The sequence below is a fragment of the Pleurodeles waltl genome, chromosome 3_2 (genome assembly GCF_031143425.1).
Source record: "Pleurodeles waltl isolate 20211129_DDA chromosome 3_2, aPleWal1.hap1.20221129, whole genome shotgun sequence".
Classification (NCBI taxonomy): domain Eukaryota; kingdom Metazoa; phylum Chordata; class Amphibia; order Caudata; family Salamandridae; genus Pleurodeles; species Pleurodeles waltl.
The window spans coordinates 79,291,931-79,318,266 of NC_090441.1; positions in this window are offsets into that span (position 1 = coordinate 79,291,931).

Sequence of the window (26,336 nt, forward strand, 5' to 3'; positions counted from 1 at the left end):
GCACTCTGGGCACAAAGCCCCCTCCAGAACGAGTGGAGAATGTTATCCACTCGAGAGACTGTGGCTTTGCACTCCCAAGGATGCAGCAGTGGGCAAACCACCCACTGTAGAGACTTGAGAGACTGTGACTTTGCACTCCCCAGGATTGAACAGTGGGCAACCCACCCACTGTAGAGACTTGAGAGACTGTGGCTTTGTACTCCCCAGGATTGAACAGTGGGCATGGAGCCCCCTCGTGGATCTGGGGTCGTGGACTCATCCGGCTGAGGTGCCCTCCCCTTCCCTTCCCCCTGAGGTGCCTCTTTTTTTCTATCTGATGCCCCAGCAGTGTTCTCTCTGTCTTGTTCGGGTATCTTGTGTGGGCCTCGCCCTTGCCTTTTGGGCCCAGTGGTCCATGGACTATGATAGTGGAATACCTTGGACTTGTATTCTTGGTGTATATATTTGTTTGTAGTGTACAAATGTTTATACAGGTATATATTTTTTATTACTGTGTTTGAATATATCACAATCATTCGACTCATTTCCTTTTGTCCTTGCATTCTTCCAGGGGGGGGGTTGGGGGTTGTAACTGTAATGTATCATGATGTATTAGTGTGTGTGTTGTCGTGGGTGAGGGTATGGGTTTTGCGTGTTGCATGTGTGTGTGTCACTGTTTTTCCCTCCCCCCTCCCCTGTGTCGTAGGTGCAGTACTCACCGTGGTCTTCACCGCCGGCATTCGTGCTCCTGGTAGAGGAGCAGGAAGATAAAGGCTGGAAGAATCTGGAGCTCGGGTTCCATGGCGTCCTGGTTTCTCGTGGGGTGTGTAGAGGTGAGCATTTCCCCTTCAAAGTCCTGTTTCCGCCGTGTTTTTGTTCGCAGTGAATCTACCCCGGAAAAGGTGGCAGATTTGACTGTTGTAATTCTGTGGGCGGTACATTGTCCTCCACCTTTCTGTTGCCGGTTACCGCTGCAGTATTTGTTTGTACTGTCTTCGCGATCGGAGTGTTAAAGTGGCTGTCTATGTTGGCGGTTTCCGCCACGGTCGTAATTCAATTTTTTGTTTCCACTGGCCTGTTGCCGGTTTTACCGCCGCTTTAACACCGACCGCCAGAGTTGTAATGACCACCTATATAACCTTACATGACCGGAACCTAATAATTTCCAGCCTCACTGTAAATGAACTTGGATTGTATTTTGAGCTTCTGTTTTCTGCTCAGCACTTTGTTGCTCTCTAAATTGGTCTCTTTCATACAAATATATAGATGTAGGAAGCAGTGAGCTACAGAGTAGCTGTAGCAGCCTTCTGGAGGGCAGACATGTCATGAACCCCTAACTGGCATGTTGGTTTTACACAACGGTTTCTCTGCCTTGGATGCAAAAAAGTCAGCAGTGGTAAGGCAACCAATGCCAGGATGTTTACTCAGTGTTTGTTAATGAATTCAGCCTAACTATATAAATGCTGTTTTCTTATGTTTGTCAATGATTGTAAAGCTTTCGTTGCCTCTCTTAGTGATTTTCTCCCATGAGAGGCCTTCCACCAGTGAATGTAGAGGGCTTCAATGTCACATCAGCATTACTCTATTTAAATCATTCAATAATCACAGTGATTGCCGTACCTCTTCTAGTTTATAAAACTGCAACCAACAATCTGGATTAAGAGCAGGTAGAGAGCCTTGCATCCATATAGGGCATTGCCCTACTTCTGGACAAATCAACAGCATTTCACACTGTCCACTATCAAAAAGGACTGCACAGAGTTCATCATCTAAGAATACTCAAAAATACTCTAAATGGATTGCATTCTACTTCAAAAACAGACAGCACTTGGTATACTTACCACTTTTTATATCCCATTTCACACCCAGAATTGTGTCTTTCCTAAGGGATGCATCACCTCTCCTCTCCAATTCAACGTTTACTTACCTTCCTTATAAGATCTAATCAGATTTTTTGTCCTTATTTACTACAGCTGTGCGGATGACAAACAAATAATTCTAAACTGGATGACATAGAAGAGGTCAGGTTAAGGCTTGATGTTTGCCTCTGTATTTTAGATGAAAGGTTGATGAGTAACCACTTAAAGCTCAACACCACAAACATAGATATCATGGCCGAAGGATAATGGCACAAATACCAGCCTATGGCCATGTGATGTAAGGAACTTGGGGCCACATGTACGAAGCTAAAGAATTGCGAGTTGGAAATAGCGACTCCTTGTGAATCACTATTTCTGACTCGCAAAACGGGATGTAGGTAAAAATCGCAAACCCAATTTGCGATTCATTGCAGAGTCGCACCACAATTTGTGAAATCGCAATTTGCGATATCGCAAATTGCACAAGGGTGTGGTCCGGAGTAGCAAATTACAACTGGCTCGCAAGTTGCGCAGAGGTGCAAATAAAATAGGTGAAAACACATTCCTGGTTCTGAGTGATGACGTCAGAACCAGGAAGTACCCCCATGGAACAGGGAGGAGCCTACCCAGCACAGACAGCAGAGGCACACCCAGCTAAGAGGAGCAACTATAGCTATGTGAGCTCAGGACAAGGAGACACCCACTGCTGGGAGGAAGAGGAAACTAAAGTTTTCAGAAAAGGAGCTGGAGCTCCTGAGGAGTGCTGCCTGCACCATGATGTCTTTTTTGGCAAGGCATCAATGAGTGTCCCTGACACACAAAAGAAGAAGATGTGGCAGGACATCCTGAGTAAAATCAATGCAATTTGAGTCAGCCATCGCACCATCAATGAGGTCCGCAAGAGGTGGTACAACCTCAGGTCCAGGGCCAAAGAAAGGGTGGCAGAGCGGATGAGGGAGTTGCACAGAACTGGAGGAGGACCATCAACAGTACAACCTCCTACAGCCATTGAGAGCATGGTGGAGACCACTCTGGAGCCAGAGGCTGTGGTAGGAATCAGAGACCTGGACAGTTCAGCACCGGGAACATCCAAAAGTAAGTAGCAAAAACCACTTATTTACACCACTCAATGCACCATGCACACAACCACAGTACACAAAAGCATGCATCCTCCAGATTTGCTCCATTCCTATATTGCAACCTACCGAACAATGCATTATGAGTAATGTAGTACAGTAGTCAAACTTTTGAGACAGATTTCTTGTGATACACCAAACATATGAGAGGCACTGACAGTGCATCCCCTGTGTCCCACAGGGTCTTCCCACAAGTACCCACCAACAACCCTACTGTGCAGTGAGAAGAATCTGCCACCAACACAGCAGACGAGGCAGCCAGTGTAACAGCAGGGGAGTGCATGACTACACCACTTATTTACCATGCACGAGAGACCACCAAGGACACATATATCGATCTTGAGACAGGCAACCTGACACCGGGGCCACAGATGAGTGGGAGTCGGCCACATAGGTCAGCTGGGTCTGGGCGGAGACGGCAACGTCAAACACAGTCAGCCAGTGAGGAGGATGTCACAGGTGAACAATTTCTATGACTGGAGGCATCCTTACTGAGCAGTCACTGCATGCAAAATAAACATATGCGGGTTATGAACAGGAACCTGCACAGACTACAACAGACCCTCTCACAGAGTTTTGCCAATGTTGACAACCAATTCACTGCCATGAACAACAACATGGAAAACCTCACCAGCTCCATCAATGACTTGGTAAGGGAAATGGTGGCAGATAGGGCCCATGCAAGGCGCAGAGAGTGCAACACTGCTGCCCGTTTCGACCGACTGAGTCATTCGATTGGCCACCTTGCAACCACTACTACATGCCTGTCAAGGCGCACTGTAAAGCTGCAGGTGGAACTTGGCCATTTTGCTGGTGATGTAGCAAGGGGACTAGAGCGCATCAGCCATGCAGTGGACCTAAAAGAGACCACCCAGGCAGCAAGGGGCATTGGCGATACCCCTTAGGATAGTGAGGACATTTCCAGCGTGAGCAGCGTTTCAGCCTCAGATGCACTCATCCTGCGCCGTGCCCGCCAAGGATCAAAGGACCAACTAGGATTGGGCCATGGTGGCCGTAGTCACAGGAGGGTGTGATCTAAATATTCTGGGATTTGCCTGAGGCACATGATGTAAACGTGTCAGACATTACATTTTTCATTTTTCTTGCTGTTGAGATGTCAAAAGGGCATTATTACACTCCTGACATTAATGGGATTTTATTTTTGTACTGCACCACCTGGCTATGTGTGTCTTACATTTGTGTGTGTTGTCACAGTTGCCACGTACCTGCCAAAGTAGTGAGTTGCAATGTGGTCCCGTCTCTGTCTGCCCTCCAATGCGATGCTACCATCCCCAGGCTGTTGTTGTGGTTGCTCTTGCTCCTCATCCTCCGAATCTGTGTCATCAAGGGTGAGAAGTAGGCCACATCTGGTGGCGATGTTGTGGAGGATGGCACATGTAGCCACGATCTTGCATGTAGTCTCTGGGGCATACTGGAGTGCCCCTCCACTTTTGTGCAGGCATTGGAAATGTGACTTCAACAAGCCAAAGGTCCTCTCAATGAGAGCTCTGGTCCGCCGATGTCCTATGTTGTATCGCCTCTCATTCTGATTGGCAGGTTTTAGGTATGTGGTGAGTATCCATGGCCTCAGAGCATATGCACTGTTACCTGTGTGACAAAAGAGCCGAAATGAGCATGGCATCACATGGTTATGCAGTGGCATGTATTTAAGACATCAGAGTGTACTACACAGTACCTAATAAATATCCTTCGCCAAACTCCCCACGTTCTAGGCGTCCGTGTATCCCACTGTGCCTGAATATGTATGCATCATGTGTACTCCCTGGAAATTTAGCCACAATGTCAGTAATGACATTATGGGCATCACATACCACCTGGATGATTAGTGAGTGGGTACATTTCCTATTGTGGAACACATATTCCAGATTTGCTGGTGGGCAAATTGGTGTATGTGTCCCGTCCACACACCCTATTACATGGGGCTTGGTGCTGTTAATTTCCACCTCATTCCTGGGAAGGTATATATATCTGGACATGTGTGCGAGTATGGCATCTAGGAAACGTCTGAAGAATCGTGACAGGGCACTTTGGGACACTCCACCAGCAACAGCAATCACCCCCTGGTAGCTACCCGAGGCCAAGAGGTGCAGTGAGCAGAGCACTTGCACATGTGTGGGGATGGAGCAGCCGCGCATTGTCTGGTGTTCTAGCTGAGGTTTCAGCAGTTCAATAATCTCTAGGATAACTGCGCTGCTCAGTCTGTATTTATCATAAATCTCGTCCTCAGTTTGTTGAAATAGGGTCTACCTGGTTCGTTATATCCTCTCCTGTCTCTGCGTCATCCTCCTCTGCTGGGCAGCCTGGACTCTCCTCCTCCATGCAATCACGTATAGTGCAACAATTTTGAGACACCCTGATGCCTTCTGGGTCTGCTTTTAAACTTTGGTTCTGGTTACCACCTGTTTGGAATCAGTACTAATCTGGGTGTGCAAAACGGGCTTTTTGCGACTGCCTTGTGCTTTCTGATTGTGACTCACAATTTGCGATTTCTTAATTGCGAGTCGCAATTTCAAGTCAAAATTCTTTGCGAATCAGTAATGGGTTGCATCGCTATTTGGAACTCCAAAATGGCATTGGAACATACCATTTTGCTTTTTGCAAAGTCGTAAATAGCGCTGCGACCGATTTGTGACTCGCAAAACTTTCGTATATGTGGCCATTGATGTCACGCCAACTTTGTCAAGAAACATGAGAAACATAGGGCTCCTATCTATCCTTCATACCACTTGCCAACAAGATCACACAGATTGCCTTCGACACAATGAAAATACTGTGACACATATTCCCGTAAATGGTATATCAACAAAGACTATGAGCTGTCCTCTCCTGCTCATGATCTCCAGTTCGATGGTGTCAGTAGCCTATATCCTGGCACCCCATTTCACCATTTAAACAACAACAAAGCCAAAACACTGTGGCAAGATTCCTTCTCTGCCTCCATCCCAGAAAACACAACATAAATCCTGCTAGTACTCCATAGGCTACCTGTAGCTAGATGATCAATAATCAAGGCACTTTGCATTTTCCAGAGAGCCTCCCTATGAAAGGAACCACTATACCTATAAATTAAATACATTTAGGTAACACCAACAAAATAGGGTACTGCACTCTAGATTAGCACTACAAATGGTCTTACCACATCACAATGAGAAGGAGACTCTTCTTTCCCTGTATAAGCCACCAAGCTATGGAACTCCTTGCCAACCAAGAATGAAAGCATTCAGGCACATACAAAATTCAGAAGAGAGTGAAAACATGGTTGTTCTTGGGATATGTAGATCAACTGGAGACCCTAGAATAGAACGTGGCCCAACGGTCTCCTCTATCACTACAGAGCCTTCCAGAGCTATGAAACAGCCGTGACCATCACACTACAGTGAGACGTCAGATACAGGCAACCCACCCAAGCACAGGACCTTTGCCCAACATAGATTCATAACCCCACTGACATACAAATAGGATTTAATAACTATGCCATCCTAACTATGAGACCTCCCCACTCAATATTAGAAGTACCCACTACCATTCAACACAGTACCTGAAGACCTACTTCCTGACTGATGAGATTGAGGACTCTTGTTGTAGTGTCATCCTCCAACATCGCAAACATAATAAACAAAGTCTGCCTTACCTCCTATCCCCCACCACAAAATGGAGTACAGTAACTCCTGTCTTTTTGATGGTCCTCCCTTTCTCAATCTCAACATAATCATATTCACCATACAACATCAAATAAAAGTTAATTACCTTATCATGAAGAGGACTGGACTATAATGTATGAAAGGATCTGTGAAATATTGGCATCTGGAGGTTAAATGTACAGCTATAAGCCCTAATAGTAACCAGACATGCCTGCAAATACAGAGACGATCTACCATACATTGCAGATCACTGTATGACTCTAACTTAGTCCACCCCACTGGTCCTATATAGTCTGAGCACTGATGTTCTTAATGTCAGTGATGCAAAATGACGCTTATAAAGATGATTCTTGGCAAATCTCCTTAATAAACTGCTCACAATGGCAAATGTTTAAAGGAGGACTTTAATGCAGTCTATCTGAGCAGATCTGTGATTGCCCTTGTCTCTTTCTCTACACCTATTACCTCGACCAGATCCATAATAGATCAGAGTGGACAACCTCATGCCACAGCTACATTGGATTGAGATCATGTAAAAAACAAATATAAATACAAGAAAGGAACCTTATGGGAAGCCGTTCATGTCAAAATTACAGCTCCCCATTTAGGGTACCTCCTGAAATGCATAGCATGCAGCAAAATTAATATGATACACAGCAAATTAATATAATATGTGTCAAAATAAATGTGATACCTGGCAGAGTGATTCTGACTTGAACCAAAACAAATATGAAACCTGGCAGAGTAAATAAGCTACTTAGTGATTAATATGAATGACTCACACTCTGAATTGAATAAGGGATATACTGAAGTATATATCAATCATATTGAAATAAATATGGCCCTCACTATAAACAATAAAGCAATTAGTGCTAAGAGGAATATGACATACATTGAAAAAAATATGACAGATTGAAATTGATAGAAGGTACTCAAATGAAAATGTATTATTCTGAAAAGAATATAACGCACATTGAAAACAATTTAACAGACACTGAAATGAACATTAAACATGTTGCAATGAACATGAATTGCGTGAAATTAATATTACCCAGATTGCAATGAATGTGACATATACAGAAATAAATAGGAGATGATTTAAAATGAAAATGACTTGTGTTGAAATTAAAATAAGCCTCATTGAATTGAATTTAACATGTCTTGAAATGAGTAATAACAAAGCTGAAAATCTCGTACCATTTGTCAAAATGAATATGGCATGCATTGAAATGAACATGATGCATATTCAAATGAACATGATATATGGTCAACTGGATGAGTTGCATCCTAGAATTAGCATAACAAGTGTTAATATCAATATGACATCCATTGAAATAAATATAATATTGATTGAAAAGAATATAACACATGTTAAAAGGAATATGGCATGTGTTAAACTGAATATGAGCTTCACTGAAATGAATTTGACATGTTTTAACATTAATACAAGTAACGTTAAAATGAGCATGACATTTATTAAAATGAATATGTCTTACATTGAAAGTAATATGATACACATTGACATGATAATGAAATGTGTTGCAAAGGATATGATTCATGTTAAAATTAATATGATGTGTTAAAAAGAATGAGACATCTATTGAAAGGAATATGACACATTCTAAGATGAATATGACATACATTGAAATTAATATTAACTCTTTGAAATTCATTCAACATGCCTTAAACTGAATATGGCCATTTCTGAAATTAAAATGAAACTTGTCAAAATGAATATGTTATGCTTTGAAATTAATATGATACACATCAAAATTGATATTGCACATTTTGAAATGAACATGACCTATGTTGAAATAGATGTGACCCACGTTAAAACTATTAAGTCAGGTGTTAAGGTGAATATGACAACCATTGAAATGAATATGACATTCATTGAAAGGATTATGACACATGTTAATACAAATATGTACACATGTTTGGCCCAAGCTTTAACCAGTTTTGATGCTGTTGATATTATGAGTTAACAGATATTTTTGTAATGGTCCCCAGATGTTCATGGGCCACAGAGCCTGGGGAATGGTGGAATAGTGAATTTCTAGTTGGTCGTTGCAGTATAGCATATCATAAAATGTGACCCCCACTCCACAAACAACACACACCTCTCCACATCCTTTACTCCTCATGTATACCCTCTCCCTCCTCAACCTTCAATCATCATTCCTCACCCATTACTCATCCTACCTCACACCTGACTCTCATTTCATCCCTCATCACTTCCTTTCTTGTTCACTCCTCATACTTTACTTCTCTTCTATCATGCTTAGGGCCCGGATTGCATTTTTGGTGAAGAGGGAATGGTGGTATCTGTTAATGCTTGAAATGTCCGCCAGGGTAACGGACATTTCAAAATTTGGTAGTCGGCACCTCTGTCAGGGCAACATGGTAATTTACTCTGTTGCTCGGGCAGAGGATAGGCCGACCAACAAAATATAAAGGAGACCCTAAATGCCCTACTTCCTCCTCTGCCCTAACTCCTCATCCCCCACCTTCCTTCAGCCATCCTCTATTCCCCATACATAAGTTACCTCTAACTTCTGATTTATAATTATCACTTCACATCCCTCACTCTGCATCACTCAATCTACTTTTTGTTTTACTCATTTATTCCTCTACATTCCTCATCCCTTATTCCATCATTTTATCTTCTACTCACTCTGCATCACTTACCTATCACACTTCATTCCACACATCTCACTATTGTTCTTCTCTCACCCTCACTGCTCATACCTCCCCTTTGAGAAATAAGTGCAATGGACAATGTTAATAGCTTAAATTGTATATCACACTGTCCATTTTAGGATATGCTGGCCCAATATATCTCATGCCTCAGTTCTCATTTCTCACTGGTACTCGTACCCCCTTGGTCACACTCTTTCTTTACTTCTCATCCTTTTTTAATGAACCATCATTTCTTATTATCTTCCCTCACTCCTAAATGCTCAGCCCCAATATCTAACGCTTCATCCTTCATTTCTCATTTGTCATCTCTAATCCCTTACATTTAACCGCTCCTTCCTCCTGCCTCCCTCCTCAACCGTAACTTCTCATACCTTCTCACATCTCTCACTCACCTTCTCCTCCTCCCTCATTCCTCACCACTCAAACCTCATCCCTTATTCCTCTTGCCTAATCCCACACTATCTCACTCACTTTCCTCTCACTTCTTACCTCATTCCACACTCTTCACCCCTGATTTCTTACTCAACATCCCTCATCTACACATGATCACTCCTCCTCACTTCAGCAGCGACAAGGGAACTGGAAGAATGATGTTTCGTAAAATGACCACCACCCTGACCATATCAGGATATCCTCATCCCTCCCTCCCCATTACACAGATCTCAATCTTCACCTTATATTTCTCACTCCTCACTTTTCCTTCATTCTCCACCCCCCACTTTAACCTCACCAATCAACTTTCAGTCCTCAGCCCTCACACTTCATCTCTCGTTCCTTATTTTTCATCTCTCACTTCTCATACATCATTCTCCATTCTTCATCCTTCAAACATGCAGGATCTAATCCCTTTTAAGACATCCTCATTGCTCTCGGATCATCCCTCAGTCCTCACCTCTCATTCTTCAGCCCTCATCCCTTAAACCTTACCTGCAACTGTCATTCTTCTTAACCCATCTTTCATTTCTCACCTCCAATCACTCATCCCTCAGTATTCAGTTCTATCATCCCTGACTCATCTTTCACTAATCTTCTCTAACATTTCATCCCCACACTGTGCTTATATTTCCTGTGATGAATAAATGAGTGTTGTACTCCCTTTAACAATTTTTGTATGGTTGTTGGACTTTACAATGCATGCAAATACAACACATGCCTTTATCACACATATAATACAACACAGTGACCTTAATAATGCAGTGCGTGGCATTACATATTGGACCTCAACCACACATTCTTATGGCATGTATATAGATGTGTGTATTTATGCATATATATAAAGATATATAGAGATGTGTGTGTGCACACACTCATATATGTATATATTTATATATGTATGCATATACGTGTGTGTGTGTGTGTGTGTGTACATACTAGGTGTTCCCTTGTGTCTGGACAAAGCTATACCTCTAGAGAGCTTCAATAAGAGTGCAACATGTGTCAGGGATTGCCTTCATACATTGCAGGTTGGTTTGGATGGTATTTTTCCAATTCAAAGCTGTGATACAGTGACTGGAGTGGTAAAAGACCTATATAATTTTTTAACTCGGCATTGATGGCACTATCCAATCCTATGCTTAAAGACTTTGCTGCAAAAATGGCAAAATACTTTGTCCCTTTCTGGCTTTGCATGGATGGAACTGTACAAATCGTACGCTTAAAAGGTTTGGTGGAAAAATGGACATTTGAGGTGAGCAGATACAGATTGTCGGTGGTGATGTAGGGTGCTCCATAAAAAAGAACTGCTCTCTAATCTAGAAACACTAAAGTTATATACACAGGTATGTGCACTCACACACACACATATATATGGATAGATATATTTTATGTCTTTTTTTATTTTTTAATGGGGGGACCACCTTTTTTGTGTTCCTCACCTCCCTTTACCTCTACCCACTTTCTAAGCCGTAAAGTCATCCTTACTTCTCTTTACCTGTACCCACCTGTAAACTAAAAAATTATCCTTACCTCTTTACCTCTACCCACTTTTAAATCCTAAAATCATCCTTACTTCCCTTTACGTCTAAGTGCACATAAAACATGATGTTATTTAGAAAAATACCTACCTGTGTGATAACATACTGTGTGAAAAATGTAGAAATACTTACCTGCATTTTACATAGATGCATTCAATCAATATGTAGTAAAGACTGGTTCCTTGTTCTATATTTTGTTAAATGTGTGATATATTCATTTTTGTTAATTCATGTTAGTCCATATCATATCCTTTCAGAATGTGTAATATTAATTTCCATATGTAGTATTCATTTTAAAGCAAATCAACATAGGTTCAATGCAAGCCATATTCATTTAAATAGGGGACATTTTCATTTAAACATGGCTCGTGTTTATTTCCGAAAGTGCTTTATTCATTTAGAAGCATGCTACATTTATCTCACATACTTTCAAAATAATTTCAAAAAGTGTCATATTAATTTTAATACATGTCATATTCATTTTGATGTGGGCCATATTAATTTCACCAGGTTTCATATTCATTTCAAAATGATTCATATTCATCTTAACGTGTTATATTCCTTTCAATGAACGTCATATTCATTTCAATGGATGTCATATTCAACTCAACACCTGTCATAATCATTTTAATATGGGTCATATCCATTTCTTTTTTGTTTTGCAATTCTTTATTGATTAAATCACCAAAGCGCTGTACACTGCATAGGGGTGAGGGACAGTCATGGTGAAAAAGGAGAAATCATCATCACATGTTCATGGCACTTACATGATCATAAGATATTGTGATCTTTGTGCATTGGGAGTGATACAGTTTTGTGCACCAAGTAGGATGATGTTCAAGGCATAACCAGGAGTAGGAATTCCATGTGGGGGAGGGATCCTGGTTGGGTTGATCAATGTCGATGGGAGAGGCACGTCAAATAATGCTAATGAGTAGGAACCAATGAAAAGTAGTAGGTCAGGCAGTCATTGGACCATTTCAGATGTTTACTTGGATCATCATGGGGGTTGGGGGAGATAGATGGGGTCAAAAGGGACAAAATGACAGGGTGATAAAGTGACAAGACAGTAAGGTGAGAAGTTGACATGATGAGAGGGTGATAAAGTGGTACAGTAGTAAAGCGACAGAGTGGTAAGGTAATCAAGTGCTATGCTGAAGAAGTGACACGTGATAAAGAGTAAAGTGAGAAAGGAGAAAGGATAAAATGGAAAATGGAAAGTGGAGCGTGTAAGGTGTAAAACTTGAAGTGTTAAATGTAAAGTGTGAAGTGCAAAGAGTAGAGTGTAAAGTGTAAAGCGTAAGGTGTAGAATAAAACTTGAAGTGCAAAGAGTAGAGTGTAAAGTGTAAAGCGTAAGGTGTAGAGTATAACCTGTGAAGTGTAAAGTGTACAATGAGGTGACGTGATGGGGGTGCATGGAAGGAGGGGAGTAGGCTCAGGAAACAGAGGTTTTAGGGTTGGTGCACTTCCGCCTGAAGGAAGGGGGTCCACGTTTGACGAAAAGTTTCAGTTTTATCTTGTAGGCTGTAGATGATGCGTTCGTGTGAGGCTGTCTGATACATTGCCGTGAGCCACTCGTCATGAGAAGGGGGTGTGGGGTAGCACCAGTGTTGAAGTATGCATAGCTTGACTATGGAGAGCCCTGTGTGTAGAAGGCAGATCTGCGGATGAGTTAGGTCTGGGGACCCCGCGGTATCATGTAAGAAGATTGAGAGACAGGGGAGTGGGTTTAGGAGTGGTAGGGTCTCGCAACATTCCTCCCACTGCATCCCAGTAGGGCTGAATGGAGGGGCAGTCGCATGTAATGTGCAAGAGATCGCAATGGGCATGGGGGCAACATCAACAGGTCATGTGGGGTAGGAGACCCGCCACTCTCAGTTTCACAGGTGTCCAGTACTAATCATGGAGTGTTTTAAAATGGCAGAATTTCATCTGGGCATTGTAGGAGGCTGGACTGGCTTGTAGTGAGTACCAAGGGGTACTTACACCTTGCACCAGGCCCAGTTATCCCTTGTTAGTGTATAGGGTGTCTAGCAGCATAGGCTGATAGATAATGGTAGCTTAGCAGAGCAGCTTAGGCTGAACTAGGAGACGAGTGAAGCTCCTACAGTACCACTAGTGTCACTTGCACAATATCATAAGAAAACACAATACACAGATATACTAAAAATAAAGGTACTTTATTTTTATGACAATATGCCAAAGTATCTCAGAGTGTACCCTCAGTATGAGGATAGCAAATATACACAAGATATATGTACACAATACCAAAATATGCAGTAATAGTATTAGAAAGCAGTGCAAACAATGTATAGTTACAATAGGATGCAATGGGGACACATAGGGATAGGAGCAACACAAACCATATACTCCAAAAGTGGAATGCGAACCACGAATGGACCCCAAACCTATGTGACCTTGTAGAGGGTCGCTGGGACTATTAGAAAATAGTGAGGGTTAGAAAAATAGCCCACCCCAAGACCCTGAAAAGTGAGTGCAAAGTGCACTAAAGTTTCCCAAAGGACATAGAAGTCGTGATAGGGGAATTCTGCAGGAAAGACACAAACCAACAATGCAACAACAATGGATTTCCAGTCGAGGGTACCTGTGGAACGAGAGGACCAAGTCCAAAAGTCACAAGCAAGTCGGAGATGGGCAGATGCCCCGGAAATGCCAGCTGTGGGTGCAAAGAAGCTGCTACTGGACAGTAGAAGCTGAGGATTCTGCAGGAACGACAAGGGCTAGAGACTTCCCCTTTGGAGGATGGATCCCCCACGCCGTGGAGAGTTGTGCAGAAGTGTTTCCCCGCCGAAAGACTGCCAACAAGCCTTGCTAGCTTCAAATCTTGCAGTTAGGGTTTTTGGATGCTGCTGTGGCCCAGGAGGGACCAGGATGTCGGCAATTGCATCTGGGGACAGAGGGGGCGTCGAGCAAGACAAGGAGCCCTCTCAGAAGCAGGCAGCACCCGCAAAAGTGCTGGAACAGGCACTACAAAGAGGAGTGAAACGGTGCTCACCCTAAGTCGCACAAAGGAGTCTCACGTCGCCGGAGGACAACTTAGGAAGTCGTGCAATGCAGGTTAGAGTGCCGTGGACCCAGGCTTGGCTGTGCACAAAGGATTTCCGCCGGAAGTGCACAGAGGCCGGAGTAGCTGCAAAAGTCACGGTTCCCAGCAATGCAGTCTGGTGTGGGGAGGCAAGGACTTACCTCCTCCAAACTTAGACTGAAGAGTCACTGGACTGTGGGAGTCACTTGGACAGTGTTGCTGGAATCAAGGGACCTCGCTCGTCGTGCTGAGAGGAGACCCAGGGTACCGGTAATGCAGTTCTTTGGTGCCTGCGGTTGCAGGGGGACGATTCCGTCGGCCACAGGAGATTTCTTCAGAGGTTCTAGTGCAGAGAGGAGGCAGACTACCCCCACAGCATGCACCACCAGGAAAACAGTCGAGAAGGCGGCAGGATCAGCGTTACAGAGTTGCAGTAGTCATCGTTGCTACTTTGTTGCAGTTTTGCAGGCTTCCAGCGCGGTCAGCAGTCGATTCCTTGGCAGAAGGTGAAGAGAGAGATGAGGAGGAACTCGGATGAGCTCTTGCATTCGTTATCTAAGGAATCCCCAGAGACAGAGACCCTAAATAGCCAGAAAAGAGGGTTTGGCTACTTAGGAGAGAGGATAGGCTAGCAACACCTGAAGGAGCCTATCAGAAGGAGTCTCTGACGTCACCTGGTGGCACTGGCCACTCAGAGCAGTCCAGTGTGCCAGCAGCACCTCTGTTTCCAAGATGGCAGAGGTCTGGAGCACACTGGAGGAGCTCTGGGCACCTCCCAGGGGAGGTGCAGGTCAGGGGAGTGGTCACTCCCCTTTCCTTTGTCCAGTTTCGCGCCAGAGCAGGGCTAAGGGGTACCTCAAACCGGTGTAGACTGGCTTATGCAGAAATGGGCACCATGTGTGCCCATGAAAGCATTTCCAGAGGCTGGGGGAGGCTACTCCTCCCCTGCCTTCACACCATTTTCCAAAGGGAGAGGGTGTAACACCCTCTCTCAGAGGAAGTCCTTTGTTCTGCCATCCTGGGACAAGCCTGGCTGGACCCCAGGAGGGCAGAAACCTGTCTGAGGGGTTGGCAGCAGCAGCAGCAGCAGCTGCAGTGAACCCCCTGAAAAGGCAGTTTGGAAGTACCAGGGTCTGTGCTACAGACCACTGGGATCATGGGATTGGGCCAACTATGCCAGGCTTACATAGAGGGGGCAATTCCATGATCATAGAAATGTTACATGGCCATATTCGGAGTTACCATTGTGAAGCTACACATAGGTAGTGACCTATGTGTAGTGCACGCGTGTAATGGTGTCCCCGCACTCACAAAGTCCGGGGAATTTGCCCTGAAAAATGTGGGGGCACCTTGGCTAGTGCCAGGGTGCCCTCACACTAAGTAACTTTGCACCTAACCTTTACCAACTAAAGGTTAGACATATAGGTGACTTATAAGTTACTTAAGTGCAGTGGTAAATGGCTGTGAAATAACGTGGACGTTATTTCACTCAGGCTGCAGTGGCAGGCCTGTGTAAGAATTGTTAGAGCTCCCTATGGGTGACAAAAGAAATGCTGCAGCCCATAGGAATCTCCTGGAACCCCAATACCCTGGGTCCCTCAGTACCATATACTAGGGAATTATAAGGGTGTTCCAGTAAGCCAATGTAAATTGGTAAAATTGGTCACTAGCCTGTTAGTGACAATTTGAAAGAAATGAGAGAGCATAACCACTGAGGTTCTGGATAGCAGAGCCTCAGTGAGACAGTTAGTCACTACACAGGTAACACATTCAGGCACACTTATGAGCACTGGGGCCCTGGCTGGCAGGGTCCCAGTGACACATACAACTAAAACAACATATATACAGTGATAAATGGGGGTAACATGCCAGGCAAGAAGGTACTTTCCTACACAACCCCCCCCCCCCAAACGAAGGACAATAAGACTAGCCATGACCTGATGAGTCTTCATTGTCTAAGTGGAAATATCTGGAGAGTCCATCTGCATTGGAGTGGCTACTCCCAGGTCTATGTTCCACTGTATAGTCCATTCCCTGTAGGGATATGGACCACCTCAACAATTTAGGATTTTCACCTTTCATTTGTTTTAGCCAAAGTAGAGGTTTGTGGTCTGTCTGAACAATGAAGTGAGTGCCAAACAGGTATGGCCTCAACTTCTTCAGTGCCCAGACCACAGCAAAGGCCTCCCTCTCTATGGCAGACCAACGCTTTTCTCTAGGGGTCAACCTCCTACTAATAAAAGCAACAGGTTGATCCTGGCCCTCAGAATTAAGTTGTGATAGGACTGCCCCTACTCCTAATTCAGATGCATCAGTTTGGACATATAATTTTTTAGAGTAACAAGGGCTTTTCAGGACAGGTGCAGAGCACATGGCCTGCTTCAGCTCCTCAAAAGCTTTCTGACAGTTTGCTGTCCATAATACCTTTTTAGGCATTTTCTTGGATATGAGGTCATTAAGAGGGGCTGCAATGGAGCCATAGTTCTTAATGAAGCTCCTGTAATACCCAGTGAGGCCTAGGAAGGCTCTCACCTGAGTCTGAGTAGTAGGGGGAACCCAATCAATAATTGTTTGGATTTTCCCCTGTAGTGGTGCAATCTGTTCCCCACCAACAAGGTGTCCCAGATAAACCACCTTACCCTGCCCTATCTGGCATTTAGAAGCCTTGACAGTGAGGCCTGCCTTTTGCAGGGCCTCCAAAACTTTCCATAGGTGGACCAGGTGATCATCCCAGCTGGAGCTAAAGACAGCTATATCGTCCAAATATGCTGCACTAAAAGCTTCCAGCCCTTGCAGGACTGTGTTCACCAACCTCTGAAAAGTGGCAGGTGCATTTTTCAATCCAAAAGGCATTACTGTGAATTGGTAATGGCCTCCAATGGTTGAAAATGCAGTTTTAGGTTTAGCATCTTCTGATAATTTGATCTGCCAATACCCTGCAGTCAAATCAAAAGTGCTTAGATACTTGGCAGATGCCAGTGTATCTATGAGCTCATCTGCCCTGGGTATAGGGTGAGCATCAGTTTTGGTTACCTGGTTGAGACCTCTGTAGTCTACACAAAACCGCATTTCCTTCTTTCCATCTTTGGAATGAGGTTTTGGTACAAGTAGCACAGGAGAAGCCCATGGACTTTCAGAGTGCTCAACCACTCCCAGTTCTAACATTTTCTGCACCTCTTGCTTTATGCAGTCCCTGACATGGTCAGGCTGCCTATAGATCTTACTTTTGACAGGCAAGCTGTCTCCAGTATCTATAGTGTGCTCACACCAAGAAGTGGTACCTGGCACAGTAGAGAAGAGTTCCGAAAACTGACCCAGGAGATTTATGCAATGGTCTTTCTGCTCAGCAGTAAGACAATCAGCCAAAACTACACCTTCCACTAGAGCATCTTGTTCTGTGGAAGAGAAGAGATCAGGTAGAGGATCACTGTCTTCTTCCTGTCCCTCATCAGTTGCCATGAGCAGGGTGAGATCAGCCCTGTCATGGTAGGGTTTCAGGCGGTTGACATGGAGCACCCTAAGGGGACTCCTGGCAGTGCCTAAGTCAACTAAGTAGGTGACTTCACCCTTTTTCTCAACAATTGTGTGGGGTCCACTCCATTTATCTTGGAGTGCTCTTGGGGCCACAGGCTCCAAGACCCACACTTTCTGCCCTGGTTTGTACTGAACCAAAACAGCCTTCTGGTCATGCCATTGCTTCTGGAGCTCTTGGCTGGCCTGAAGGTTTTTACTGGCCTTTTTCATGTACTCAGCCTTCCTTGATCTGAGGCCAAGTACATAATCCACAATATCTTGCTTTGGAGCGTTTAAAGGTTGTTACCAACCCTCCTTGACAAGTGTTAGTGGATCCCTAACAGGGTGTCCAAAGAGGAGTTCAAAGGGGCTGAAGCCCACTCCTTTCTGGGGTACCTCCCTGTAGGCAAAAAGGAGGCATGGTAAAAGGATATCCCATCTCCTGCGGAGTTTTTCAGGGAGTCCAATAATCATGCCTTTGAGAGTTTTGTTAAATCTCTCCACCAGTCCATTTGTTTGTGGATGATAGGGTGTAGTGAACTTGTAAGTCACACCACACTCCTTCCACATGGCCTTTAAGTAAGCAGACATGAAATTGCTTCCTCTGTCTGAAACTACCTCTTTTGGAAAGCCCACCCTGGAAAAGATTCCCAGGAGGGCCTTTGCCACTGCAGGAGCTGTAGTGGTCCTTAGAGGAATTGCTTCAGGATATCTTGTGGCATGGTCCACTACCACCAAGATAAACCTATTGCCTGAAGCAGTAGGAGGGTCAAGGGGGCCAACTATGTCAACCCCTACCCTTTCAAAGGGAACCCCAACCACAGGCAGTGGGATAAGGTTTGCCTTTGGAGTGCCACCTGTCTTGCCACTGGCTTGCTAGGTTTCACAGGACTTACAAAATTCCTTTGTGTCCTCTGACATTCTAGGCCAATGAAACAAGGGAACAAGTCTGTCCCAAGTTTTCATTTGTCCCAGATGTCCAGCTAGGGGAATGTCGTGGGCTAGAGTTAGGAGGAACTTTCTGTACTCCTGAGGAATCACTAACCTCCTGGCAGTTCCAGGTTTAGGATCCCTTGCTTCAGTGTACAAGAGGTTGTCCTCCCAGTAAACTCTGTGAGAGTCACTGACATCCCCATTAGCTTGTTTGACAGCTTGCTGTCTTAGACCCTCTAGTGTGGGACAGGTCTGCTGTGCCACACTCAGCTCCTCCCTGGCAGGCCCCCTTCACCTAAAAGCTCAGCAGTGTCTGCTTCCAGCTCCTCTGGTGTAGGTTCTGCACAGGGTGGAAATTCTTCTTCCTCAGAACAAGAATCCACTGTAGAGGGAGGGATAGTAGGTAGTGCTTTACTTCTACTAGCCCTAGCTTTAGGGAGCACTTGGTCCATTGTTCCAGGATCCAAGTTTCCCTGTCCTTTTTGCTTTTTGGCCTGAGCCCTGGTTAAAGCAAAAATATGCCCTGGGATGCCCAGCATTGCTGCATGGGCCTCCAACTCCACATCTGACCAAGTTGATGTCTCCAAATCATTTCCTAGTAGACAGTCTACAGGTAACTCTGAGGCTACCACAACTTTCTTTGGACCAGTAACCCCCCCCCCAGTTGAGATTTACAACAGCCATGGGGTGGCTAAGTGTGTTGTTGTGAGCATCGGTTACTTGGTACTGGTGACCAAGTAGGTGTTGTTCAAGGTGGACCAGTTTCTCTATCACCATTGTGACACTGGCACCTGTGTCCCTGTAGGCCTGAACCTCAACACCATTTATTAGGGGTAGCTGCTTGTACTTATCCATATTAAGGGGACAAGCAACTAAGGTGGCTAAATCAATAGCCCCCTCAGAGACTAACACAGCCTCTGTGGTCTCCCTAACAAGACCAACCCCAAATAAGTTACCAAAGGTGAGCCCAGCTACTCCCTTAGATTGGCTATTAGTAGGTTTGCTCCCACCACCACTGCTATTAGTAGGGACACTAGGTGTAGCAGTAGGGGTTGTAGTGGTAGGAGGCTTGGTGCTTTTCTTTGGACAACTGGGATCTGTTGTCCAATTGCCTTTTATTTTACATAAATAGCACCATGGTCTCTTTTCTTTGTTTTGATTAGAAGAGGATTTGGGCCCACCACCACCACCAGAGTGTTATTGTGGGCCTGATGAAGACTAATTTTTAGATTTGTCCCCACCCTTGTCAGAAGACTTACCATCCTTCTTCTTATTGCCATCTTTGTCACCCCCTGTATGAACTTTTCTGTTCACCCTTGTTCTGACCCATTTGTCTGCCTTCTTTCCCAATTCTTGGGGAGAGGTCAGATCAGAGTCCTCCAAGTACTGGTGCAACAAATCAGACACACAATTATTAAGAATATGCTCTCTCAGGATCAAGTTATACAGGCTGTCATAATCAGTAACTTTACTGCCATGTAACCACCCATCCAAGGCCTTCACTGAATGGTCAATGAAATCAACCCAGTCTTGTGAAGACTCCTTTTTGGTCTCTCTGAACTTTATCCTGTACTGTTCAGTGGTTAAGCCATAACCATCCAGGAGTGCATTCTTAAGAACTTTGTAATCATTGGCTTCACTTTCTTTCACAGTAAGGAGCCTATCCCTACCTTTTCCACTAAATGCTAGCCATAGGATAGCAGCCCACTGCCTTTGAGGGACATCCTTTACAGCACAGGCCCTCTCAAGTGCAGCAAACCACTTGTTAATGTCATCCCCCTCCTTATAAGGGGGAACTATATTGTGCAGATTCCTGGAATCATGCTCTTTTGCAGGATGACTATGGGGAATACTGCTGCTGCCACCATGGGTTTCTAAACCCAATTTCTGTCTCTCCTTCTCTACTTCTAAGGTCTGTCTATCCAAATCCAGCTGTTGCTTCTTGAGCTTCAGTCTGGTTTGTTCCACTCTCAATCTATTGAGCTCCCTTTCTAACAATCTGTCATCAGGGTGGGTGGGAGGGACATGCCTTGAAACAAAAGTATGGTGAGAATGGACAGAAGGAGACCTATCCCTTACAGAAGGCACCCTAACAGCTTGGTTAACAGAAACCTCACTTCTACTGTGGTGAGAAGGAATGCTCTTGTTATGATGTGAGACAACACTATCTGTATGGCGTGACTCTACATCAGTACCAACTATGCTAGACTGTCTAGTAATGGGCAGGCTAGGAAGTTTCTTTCCTGAATCTTTTCCTCGGCGAGTCCCTGGACCAGATTGGGAACCATTAGCTACTTTTTCAACAGATGGGGCCCTTTTGGCCTTATCTTGTTCTCTAAGCATGTTAAGCAATAATTCCAAAGAAGGATTCTTCCCTACACTCAAACCTCTTTCTACACAGAGACTCCTTGCTCCTTTCCAGCTAAGGTGGTCATATGCAAGTTTGGACAGATCAACAGTTTGGCCTGTGCCAGACATTTTAGAAAGAGTTTAAGTGACAGAAAAAGTGAGAAAAAGGTTTTCAGAATTTTTAGAAAGACAGAAAAAAAATGTTTAAAACTTTTTAAGAACTTTTAGAAAGTTTAGAGGTACTTTTCAGCACTTGGCCCCTCATTCTGATTCTGGCGGGCGGCGGAGGCCGCCCGCCAGAATTCAGCCCTCCATAATACCGCTCCGCGGTCAAAAGACCGCGGAGGGTATTATGAGTTTTTCCCTGGGCTGGCGGGCGGTCTCCAAAAGACCGCCCGCCAGCCCAGGGAAAAACTCCCTTCCCACGAGGATGCCGGCTCGTAATCGAGCCGGCGGAGTGGGAAGGTGCGACGGGTGCTGTTGCACCCGTCGCGTATTTCACTGTCTGCCAAGCAGACAGTGAAATACTTGTAGGGGCCCTCTTACGGGGGCCCCTGCAGTGCCCATGCCACTGGCACTGGCATGGGCACTGCAGGGGCCCCCAGCGGCCCCGCGACTCCCCCTCCCGCCATCCGGTTCCCGGCGGGAGAACCGCCAGGAACTGGATGGCGGGAGGGGGAGTCGGAATCCCCAAGCCGGCGCAGCAAGCTGCGCCGGCTTGGAGGATTCCTGGGGGCAGCGGGAAACCGGCGGGAGACCGCCGGTTTCCCTTTACTGACCGCGGCTAAGCCGCCGCGGTCAGAATGCCCCGCGGGGCACCGCCGGCCTGTCGGCGGTGCTCCCGCGTGCCGCGGCCCTGGCGGTTCTATACCGCCAGGGTCGTAATGAGGGCCTTAGAAAAGAGTGAAAAGAGGAAATGCAAAACTTTTTGGTTAGGTGTACATACACTGAACTTGTTTTGTATATTTTTTTCTTATGAAAAGTACAATGACAAGAGTGGTAAGTAGTCTCAAAGCACTTATCCCACCGCTGCACAACCAATGTAAGAGGCTGGACTGGCTTGTAGTGAGTACCAAGGGGTACTTACACCAGGCCCAGTTATCCCTTATTAGTGTATAGGGTGTCTAGCAGCATAGGCTGATAGATAATGGTAGCTTAGCAGAGCAGCTTAGGCTGAACTAGGAGACGAGTGAAGCTCCTACAGTACCACTAGTGTCACTTGCACAATATCATAAGAAAACACAATACACAGATATACTAAAAATAAAGGTACTTTATTTTTATGACAATATGCCAAAGTCTCTCAGAGTGTACCCTCAGTATGAGGATAGCAAATATACACAAGATATATGTACACAATACCAAAATATGCAGTAATAGTATTAAAAAACAGTGCAAACAATGTATAGTTACAATAGGATGCAATGGGGACACATAGGGATAGGGGCAACACAAACCATATACTCCAAAAGTGGAATGCGAACCACGAATGGACCCCAAACCTATGTGACCTTGTAGAGGGTCGCTGGGACTATTAGAAAATAGTGAGGGTTAGAAAAATAGCCCACCCCAAGACCATGAAAAGTGAGTGCAAAGTGCACTAAAGTTCCCCAAAGGACATAGAAGTCGTGGTAGGGGAATTCTGCACGAAAGACACAAACCAGCAATGCAACAACAATGGATTTCCAGTCGAGGGTACCTGTGGAACAAGGGGACCAAGTCCAAAAGTCACAAGCAAGTCGGAGATGGGCAGATGCCCAGGAAATGCCAGCTGTGGGTGACAAGAAGCTGCTACTGGACAGTAGAAGCTGAGGATTCTGCAGGAACGACAAGGGCTAGAGACTTCCCCTTTGGAGGATGGATCCCCCACGCCATGGAGAGTTGTGCAGAAGTATTTTCCTGCCGAAAGACCGCCAACAAGCCTTGCTAGCTGCAAATCGTGCAGTTAGGGTTTTTGGATGCTGCTGTGGCCCAGGAGGGACCAGGATGTCGCCAATTGCGTTTGGGGACAGAGGGGGCGTCGAGCAAGACAAGGAGCCCTCTCAGAAGCAGGCAGCACCCGCAGAAGTGCCGGAACAGGCACTACAAAGAGGAGTGAAACGGTGCTCACCTGAAGTCGCACAAAGGAGTCCCACGTCGCCGGAGGACAACTTAGGAAGTCTTGCAATGCAGGTTAGAGTGCTGTGGACCCAGGCTTGGCTGTGCACAAAGGATTTCCGCCGGAAGTGCACAGAGGCCGGAGTAGCTGCAAAAGTCGCGGTTCCCAGCAATGCAGTCTGGCGTGGGGAGGCAAGGACTTACCTCCACCAAACTTGGACTGAAGAGTCACTGGACTGTGGGAGTCCCTTCGACAGAGTTGTTGGAATCAAGGGACCTCGCTCGTCGTGCTGAGAGGAGACCCAGGGTACCAGTAATGCAGTTCTTTGGTGCCTGCGGTTGCAGGGGGACGATTCCGTCGGCCCACGGGAGATTTCTTCGGAGCTTCTAGTGCAGAGAGGAGGCAGACTACCCCCACAGCATGCACCACCAGGAAAACAGTCGAGAAGGCGGCAGGATCAGCGTTACAGAGTTGCAGTAGTCGTCGTTGCTACTTTGTTGCAGTTTTGCAGGCTTCCAGCGCGGTCAGCAGTCGATTCCTTGGCAGAAGGTGAAGAGAGAGATGCAGAGGAACTCGGATGAGCTCTTGCATTCGTTATCTAAGGAATCCCCAGAGACAGAGACCCTAAATAGCCAGAAAAGAGGGTTTGGCTACTTAGGAGCGAGGATAGGCTAGCAACACCTGAAGGAGCCTATCAGAAGGAGTCTCTGACGTCACCTGGTGGCACTGGCCACTCAGAGCAGTCCAGTGTGCCAGCAGCACCTCTGTTTCCAAGATGGCAGAGGTCTGGAACACACTGGAGGAGCTCTGGGCACCTCCCAGGGGAGGTGCAGGTCAGGGGAGTGGTCACTCCCCTTTCCTTTGTCCAGTTTCGCGCCAGAGCATGGCTAAGGGGTCCCTGAACCGGTGTAGACTGGCTTATGCAGAAATGGGCACCATGTGTGCCCATGAAAGCATTTCCAGAGGCTGGGGGAGGCTACTCCTCCCCTGCCTTCACACCATTTTCCAAAGGGAGAGGGTGTAACACCCTCTCTCAGAGGAAGTCCTTTGTTCTGCCATCCTGGGACAAGCCTGGCTGGACCCCAGGAGGGCAGAAACCTGTCTGAGGGGTTGGCAGCAGCAGCAGTAGCAGCTGCAGTGAAACCCCTGAAAAGGCAGTTTGGAAGTACCAGGGTCTGTGCTACAGACCACTGGGATCATGGGATTGGGCCAACTATGCCAGGATGGCATAGAGGGGGCAATTTCATGATCATAGAAATGTTACATGGCCATATTCGGAGTTACCATTGTGAAGCTACACATAGGTAGTGACCTATGTGTAGTGCACGCGTGTAATGGTGTCCCCGCACTCACAAAGTCCGGGGAATTTGCCCTGAACAATGTGGGGGCACCTTGGCTAGTGCCAGGGTGCCCTCACACTAAGTAACTTTGCACCTAACCTTTACCAGCTAAAGGTTAGACATATAGGTGACTTATAAGTTACTTAAGTGCAGTGGTAAGTGGCTGTGAAATAACGTGGACGTTATTTCACTCAGGCTGCAGTGGCAGGCCTGTGTAAGAATTGTTAGAGCTCCCTATGGGTGGCAAAAGAAATGCTGCAGCCCATAGGAATCTCCTGGAACCGCAATACCCTGGGTACCTCAGTACCATATACTAGGGAATTATAAGGGTGTTCCAGTAAGCCAATGTAAATTGGTAAAATTGGTCACTAGCCTGTTAGTGACAATTTGAAAGAAATGAGAGAGCATAACCACTGAGGTTCTGGATAGCAGAGCCTCAGTGAGACAGTTAGTCACTACACAGGTAACACATTCAGGCACACTTATGATCACTGGGGCCCTGGCTGGCAGGGTCCCAGTGACACATACAACTAAAACAACATATATACAGTGAAAAATGGGGGTAACATGCCAGGCAAGATGGTACTTTCCTACAGGCATCCCTTGCTCCGCGGGCCTCTAGAAGATCTGCCCAGTCCTCTATTTTATATTCAGTCTGTAGTTTAATTTGCAAGGGGTTGCAAAGGTTGTTTAAAAGTGGCAGATAAAAGAGTTGACAGCCCAGGAGCTTGTTAAGGCCAGACAGCACACCAAAGAAGTGGCCCCACACCCTAAGATAGGAAACCACAGGAGAGGGTTGCTGGGTCTATGGGTTTGTTCCCATACTGTGAGCAAGGCATTGTTGGAGATTCCTCCAGGCCTGCTGTGAGGGAGGCCAAACTCATCGCAGAATATTGCGAAGGGTTTAAGGGTACCGTCAGCCATGATCTGGCACAGATGGGTGATACCCGCTGTGCACCAGCTTTCCCAATCCAGCATCTCACCACCGATCTGCAGTCTGTTATTGCCCCATAGAAGCGTGTGCTCATGGAGGTGGGGGGTCCACTCCAAACAGGTGAAGAGCTCATTGTCAGGATTTCACCATGGCCTGCACCAACGGGTTAGCACGTCATAGCATGGAGCCCACATCTCCGTACAGTGGGCTCAGTCCATGAGGGCATTGTAATAGTGTTCATTGCACTTGAACTCATAGCAGAGGGTCTTGCGTCCTGGAGAGCATGTAGACAAGCTAAGAGAAGTGCAGGGATAGTGCATAGTTTTCTATGGACGGTAGACCTAAGCTGCCAGCCACAGGAGCGATGGGCCATCAGTTTGGCACTAGCTAGACGGGGCAGGAGGATCCCCCAGATGAAGGAACAGATACTCATATCGACCGAGCGGAGCACGGAGAGGGGGCTAACAGAGGCAGTATGCCAAGAACATATGTATATCTTGGGAGCATCACAATGTGTACTGCCTGCACTCTCCCCGATAGGGAGAGGCCCAGCTGTGACCATTTTTCAAAATCCTGCTTCCTACTTGCGAGCAAGGGGTCCAGATTGTTTTCAAGCATGCACTCCAGGCCTCTGTTAACATAAATACCCAGGTATTTGAGGTGAGACGGTGTTCATCGGATGGGAAGGTCTGCTATCGCTGCACATGTGGTCACACAGAAAGGGGTAGGGCCTCACTCTTGCCCCAGTTTTCCTTATAACCAAACAATGCTGCAAAATTGGAGAGGATGTCTCGTAGGATCGGGAGCGAGTGT